We start from the raw sequence: 6,044 nt of genomic DNA, 5'->3' as shown, positions 1-6,044 counted from the left end.
TGTCCCTCATTAAATAACTCGTAGAAGTAGCTTTTCCACCTTTCATTAATCTTCTCCTCTTGAGCCAACACCTCTCCATCCTTATCCTTTATGCACTTAACCTGATCCAAATCTCTCGTTCTTCTTTCCCGGCTCTTTGCAATTCTATATATACCTTTTTCTCCTTCTTTCGTGCCTAAAGACTGGTAGAGACCCTCATATGCTCTTGTTCTTGCTTCACTTACAGCCACTTTTGTCTCTTTCTTAGCCGCCTTATATTTTTCCCAGTTATCTGCATTGCGGCATAAAGACCACTCTTTAAAGCATTCTCTTTTTATCTTTATCTTTTCTTGTATACTCGCATTCCACCACCAGGACTCCTTGTCTCTTGGTCCTATTCCTTTAGATTCACCAAAACTTTCTTTTGCTGTTCTTCTAATAACTTCTGCCATCTCCCTCCACATCTCTTCCGCGCTTCCATTCCCATCCCACCTTGCCTCTTCTCCTACCCGTCTTAGGAAGCTTCTTTGTTCCTCACCTTTCATCCGCCACCACCTCGTCCTTGGGTTCTTCGTATGATGTCTTTTCCTCAACTTTTGCTCAACGCGAAAATCCATGACGAGCACCCTATGTTGTGTTGTCAAACTCTCTCCCGGGATAATTTTACAGTTAATGCAAAATTTCCGGTCGACTCTCCTCAACAAGAAGAAGTCGATTTGAGAGCTTGTCATGCCACTCTTATAGGTTATAAGATGTTCGTCTCTCTTTTTAAAACATGTATTTGCGATGAGAAGATCAAAAGTTGAGGAAAAGTCCAAAATTAAAATGCTGTATAACATAGCTTACAATAATAAAAAATTAAACGTAAATTTATGATTCTAATTGCTATAAATATGATACTAACTTACATAGCTTTGTTAAAATGCTGTATAACAGTTAAAATGCTCCAAAATGCATGTGTGTATTAATTAGTGACAAATTGATATTAATATCAATAATTAATTTTGTGTTACTAAAGGTTATATACAATGTTTCTTTTATATTTCATAAGTCTAAGTTTGAGAGTTATAGCATTTTGTTTAATTTTTTAATTTGTTATTCTTTCTTGATGATTTCATAGAATAAAAATGTATATAATAATACAAATATGTACTATATAATCAATTAGTAATTTTTTTGTTGTTAATTGTATTTTTTTTGTAATTTCTTTTGTAGTTGAATAAAAACTTTAGTATAAACAGTGTTTATATTTATTTGATATAGAATCAAAGATATAGTCTATGAATGTGAGTCGCTTTTCCTTTTCCAACTGGAACACAAGTAGTCGACTTGACAAAGGAGCACACTCAGCACTCTCCAACACAAACTATGATCCTTGGACATACTTCTCCAACCAACCAGGCTGCGCTTTCTGCTGAAGGCCAGGTAGCCCCCGACTCTGATTCTCTCTCTCGAGTTACTGAAACCACTACTTCTGATTCTCCTCCATCCAGAGTCTTGGAGAACTTTCCTTCTCCTCTGGGATCATCCAGTCCTCCTCAATAAGCTGAATTTCAAACTCCCCTTGATCAAGGATCTGGAGGTTTGGGCGTTTCTTCCGAACCTACAAGCGCCACTTTGGCTAGTCTGATCTCCATTCTAAATCAAGCTATCCAAGAAGATGAAGTACCTATTCCTGTCCCGATACTTCCCAAACCTTCTACATCTGGTCCTTCACTTGAGTTGAATGTTGACACTTGAGAACAACTTTTATCACTCCTCAAGCTGTTGAACCATTCATCTACTAATTGGATCAATGATGTAGCTTTCAACAAGCTTTTGTCTGACCTTTTGAACTCTACCTTTGAACTACCGGCTCCTACTCCACATTTTGCCATAGTCCGTCAATTCAAACAAATTGCCAACAACCGCGTAGCTATCCAGAACAAACTTCAAGAAATCGAAAGCGAGGAAGCTAAGATCGAAGCCGAGGTAAAAGGTTACACTGCAACCCTCCAACCAATCAAAGCCTCCTGTGGTAAATTCGATTTGAGAATCTCTCAGGCTATTTCTGTTCAAGTTCATTATGATAAGGAAGAGATAAAAATTGAAGCAGAATTAACCCAGATCAATGAAAAACTTGCCAAAATACGAAAGAGAAGAGCTGATATAGCTACACCTCTGGCTACTGCCCAGCAAGAACAACAACAACTCATTCAAGAGATTATTTCTATTGAGACCAAATAAGAAGAATGTGAGAAAAAACTTGACAATGTCCAATACAAAAAATTTAAGCATGCTGAGGCACTTTCAGTTCTGGACAATGAAAGGGCAAAGCTACGCTCAGACTTGGCAAAACTCATGGCACATCATATTTCTTCTCCTTAAATTCCAGTATTTGTAATGATTTCCCTTTCTCTTAGACTTATGCAAGTTAATTTTGATTCAAACAATGATATTGCTTTAAGTACGTACCATTGATCGAGTTGATTATATTTCCCGATTCAATATATTTGATTTGGTATGCATTTCCTGAATACAATCATATCACTTGGAAAGGACCTTCCCAGGCGTGGGACCATTTGCCAAGAAATCTCGATTTCTTTTCTATTGGCAAAATAACTTTCAAAACCAACTCGCCTATACTAAAGCATTTTTCTGTTATTTGACGATTATAATTTCGAGGAACACTTTCTTTTTGTCGAATCATATTCTCCAGTGCCAATATTTGCTCTGAATCTAATTCATTTAACTCATCGAACATAGCATTCCAATAATCATCGACTAGCAAGTCATTCTGTTTCAATACCCTTAAAGTATCTAAATTGATTTCTAATGGGAGTACAGTATCATGACCATAAATTAATTTATAAGGTGACGTACCTGTCGACCTTCTGGGCGAGTTTCGTTAAGCCCATAATACTTGGCTTAACATTTCATGACACGTTTGAGGTCTGTTCCCGATCTATTTGTTGATCAAACTTATCAGGATTTTATTCGCTGCCTCCACTTGCCCATTGGCCTGTGCATAATAAGGGGTTGAAGTAACCATGTTGATATTCCTTGAGGCTACAAAATTTGTAATTCGCTGAACAGTAAACATAGTCCCTTGATCAGTGCTCAATGTTTGAGGGATTCCAAATCGACGGATTATATGTTCCTCAATAAAGTCTATTATTTCATTTTGACCAACTTCTATTAGGGGAACCGCTTCAACCCATTTCGTGAAATAATCAATTGCAACCAAGATAAATTTATGATGTTTCGATGAAGGAGGGTGAATCAAACCAATTCGATCCAAAACCCAACCTCTAAATGGCCATGGCTTTATGATCGAATGCAACTCAGATGCTGGGATCTGTTGTATCGAACCATGCTTTTGATACTCTAGACACGCCTTTGCATATTCGATACAATCTTTGATCATAGTTGGCCAATACACGTGGTTGCGATATAACACCCTTTTCATCTTCTTTCTAGCTTGATAGGCCCCACATATCCCTTTATGGACTTCACCAAAAGCGATATCCTTATCATCTTGGCTTAGACACCTCGACAAACTTCTATTGATCCCTTTCTTATACAACTCATTAGCCATTATGACAAAATTCATCGCCTGCAATTTTATCTTTCTTTCAACTGGAGTGCTGAGATTCTTCAAATACTCAGCAATAGGCTTTCTCCAATCATTATATTCCCATTCATATATACACAAAGCCTCTCTTTCATTCGCAGGCACTAAAATTTGATGAACACTAGCCAATTTTTTAAAAGATTTTGGACGGATTCTATATCTCGAAGCAATTTGGGCTAATTCATTAGCAATTTCATTATGAATCCTTAGGATGTGGACCAAAGAAACTTTTCGAAAGGAGGTTAACAATTCCCAAGCCGTTAAATATTTTTGCAATTTCTCATTATTGCATTTAAACTCTTTCGATAACTGCTTTAAAACTAACTAAGAATCCCCTAGTATTTGGACTTCCAAAGCCCCTCTACTAATTAATATTTTAAGACCCAGAATTAAAGCTTCATACTCTGCCACATTAGTCGAGTAAGGATATTTAAACTCAAACAAGAATTCTGATGGAATCCCCTCTGGTGAGATAATAAGAATTCCAACCCCCACACCATCTTTATGCTTCAATCATCAAAATATAACTTCCAATAACCAACTTCAATGTTGATTACATTTGCCCCCTAGTCATTTAGATTATTCGAATTATCAACAAGAAAGTCTGCATTGACCTGACTTTTCACAGCTTTAGCCAGGACATATTGTAAATCAAATTCGGTCAAAGCTAGCATCCATTTCCCTAAATGCCCTTGTAACATCAAAAAACTCAACATATATTTGACAAGATCAGTTTGTGCTATAACCTTTACTGATTCAGCCACCATATAATACTTTAATTTCATACAAGCATAGTACAGAGACAAACACAATTTCTCTATCGAGGAATACCTTGTCTCGATATTAGTCAGAACTCGACTAAGGTAATAAACCGCCCGTTTATGCCCATTCTCGTTATCTTGGGCTAACATACATCAAATTGTGTTTATAGATGCTGTGATGTATAATTTCAAAGGCTCATGTGGACGAACGTTTGCCATAATCAGAGCCTTAAATAAATAAGCCTTAATCGAATCGAATGCTAGTTGATGCTTATTTGTCCATTCGAACTGTGAGTCATTCTTTAGTTTCACTAAAGGTGCAAACACTCGAGTTCGATCAGAAAGATTCGAAATGAACCTTCTGAGGTAATTCATCTTTCCTAGGAAGGATTGCACTTCTTTTTTCGATTTGGGTGCAGACAATGCTAATATTGCATCGACTTTATTTTTATCGATTGCAATTCCTTTTTTATGAACAACAAAACCTTGGAATTTTCCATCCGATACACTAAAGCACATTTCAAAGGATTCATTTTTAATCCTTTCTTCCTCATGGTGACAAATGCTTTCCTTAGGTGATCAATGTGCTAATTCACCGAAATCGATTTGACCATAATGTCATCGATATATACCTCCGTAAATTTCTCAATAAACTCATGAAATATAGCTTCATTGCTCGCTGATAAGTTGCACCAGCATTTTTCAAACCGAAGGGCATAACTACCCATTCATAAGTGCCTAACGCCCCAGGATAACGAAAGGCATTTTTGGACACATCATCTTCTGCAATGAAGATTTGGTTATATCCTAAATAACCGTCCATAAAACTTAAAATTTCATTTTCCGCTGCAGAATCGATCAACATATCTGCAATTGGCATAAAATACTCATCCTTTGGAGTAACATTATTCAGATCTCAAAAATTAATGCATATTCTTAACTTTCTGTTCTTCTTCATTACAGGCACAATATTTGAAACCCATTCAACATATCGTGCAGTTCAAATAAACTTTGCTTTAATTAAACGTTCTATTTCTTCTTTAATCTTTTGATTAATTTCTGGAGCAAAACAACGAGGGATTTGCTTCACAGGTTGAGCATTTGGTTTCAGTGCTAATCGATACTCTACAAGAGAACGATCAAGACCAGGCATCTCATGATAATCCCAAGCAAAACAATCTTTAAATTCATGTAAAAGATGGAAGGGTTCAGTTCGAAAAGGATCTACAAGACCCTTACAGATATAAGTAATTCGAACATCCTCAATAGATCCTAAATTAATTTCTTCTAATGGATCTTGAGATTCGAACCCTTTGAAATGATCATCATCCTTTACTGAATATTTTTCGAAATCCAAAGGTTCTAAATTATAGATGCAATCAAAAGAGAAATCAACAGATTCATTAGAAACAGAATATACTAAATCATTTACTAGATTAATATCTAGATTTTCAACACAATATGCCTCTGCTATTAAATCATCAGTTTGTCTTGAAACACTACTTGCATTACATGAAGAAGAAAAACTAAAACCATGACAAAACTCGATAAACAGCATCGAGTTGCTACAACTACTTAAAGAACTTGCATTCCTAAATGATTCCACTTCATCAGAGGAACCACTTTTATTTCCTACAGAAAGATAATTATTTAAATAATTATGTAAAGTTACCAGGTAGTCTGAAACATCT

The 6,044-nt window shown here is 36.1% G+C and overlaps 1 long non-coding RNA gene across 2 annotated transcripts in view; it reads left to right on the top strand.

Moving 5' to 3' along the window:
• The window catches only part of LOC107460103 (alpha-glucan water dikinase 1, chloroplastic), a 10,817-nt gene extending 8,407 nt beyond the window's left edge, over positions 1-2,410 (top strand). The window contains exon 6 of one of the 2 annotated variants that reach the window (XR_008002136.1): positions 1,243-2,410. This is a non-coding gene — a long non-coding RNA (alpha-glucan water dikinase 1, chloroplastic). The remainder of the gene's footprint in view (positions 1-1,242) is intronic. The other variant, XR_008002135.1, reaches the window with a different exon arrangement.
• The last annotated feature ends 3,634 nt before the right edge of the window (positions 2,411-6,044 follow it).

Source organism: Arachis duranensis, chromosome 8, assembly GCF_000817695.3.
Source record: "Arachis duranensis cultivar V14167 chromosome 8, aradu.V14167.gnm2.J7QH, whole genome shotgun sequence".
Taxonomy (NCBI): Eukaryota; Viridiplantae; Streptophyta; class Magnoliopsida; order Fabales; family Fabaceae; genus Arachis; species Arachis duranensis.
The sequence above is the reverse complement of the archived record's forward strand: the minus strand, read 5'-3'. Positions and strand labels throughout refer to the sequence as shown.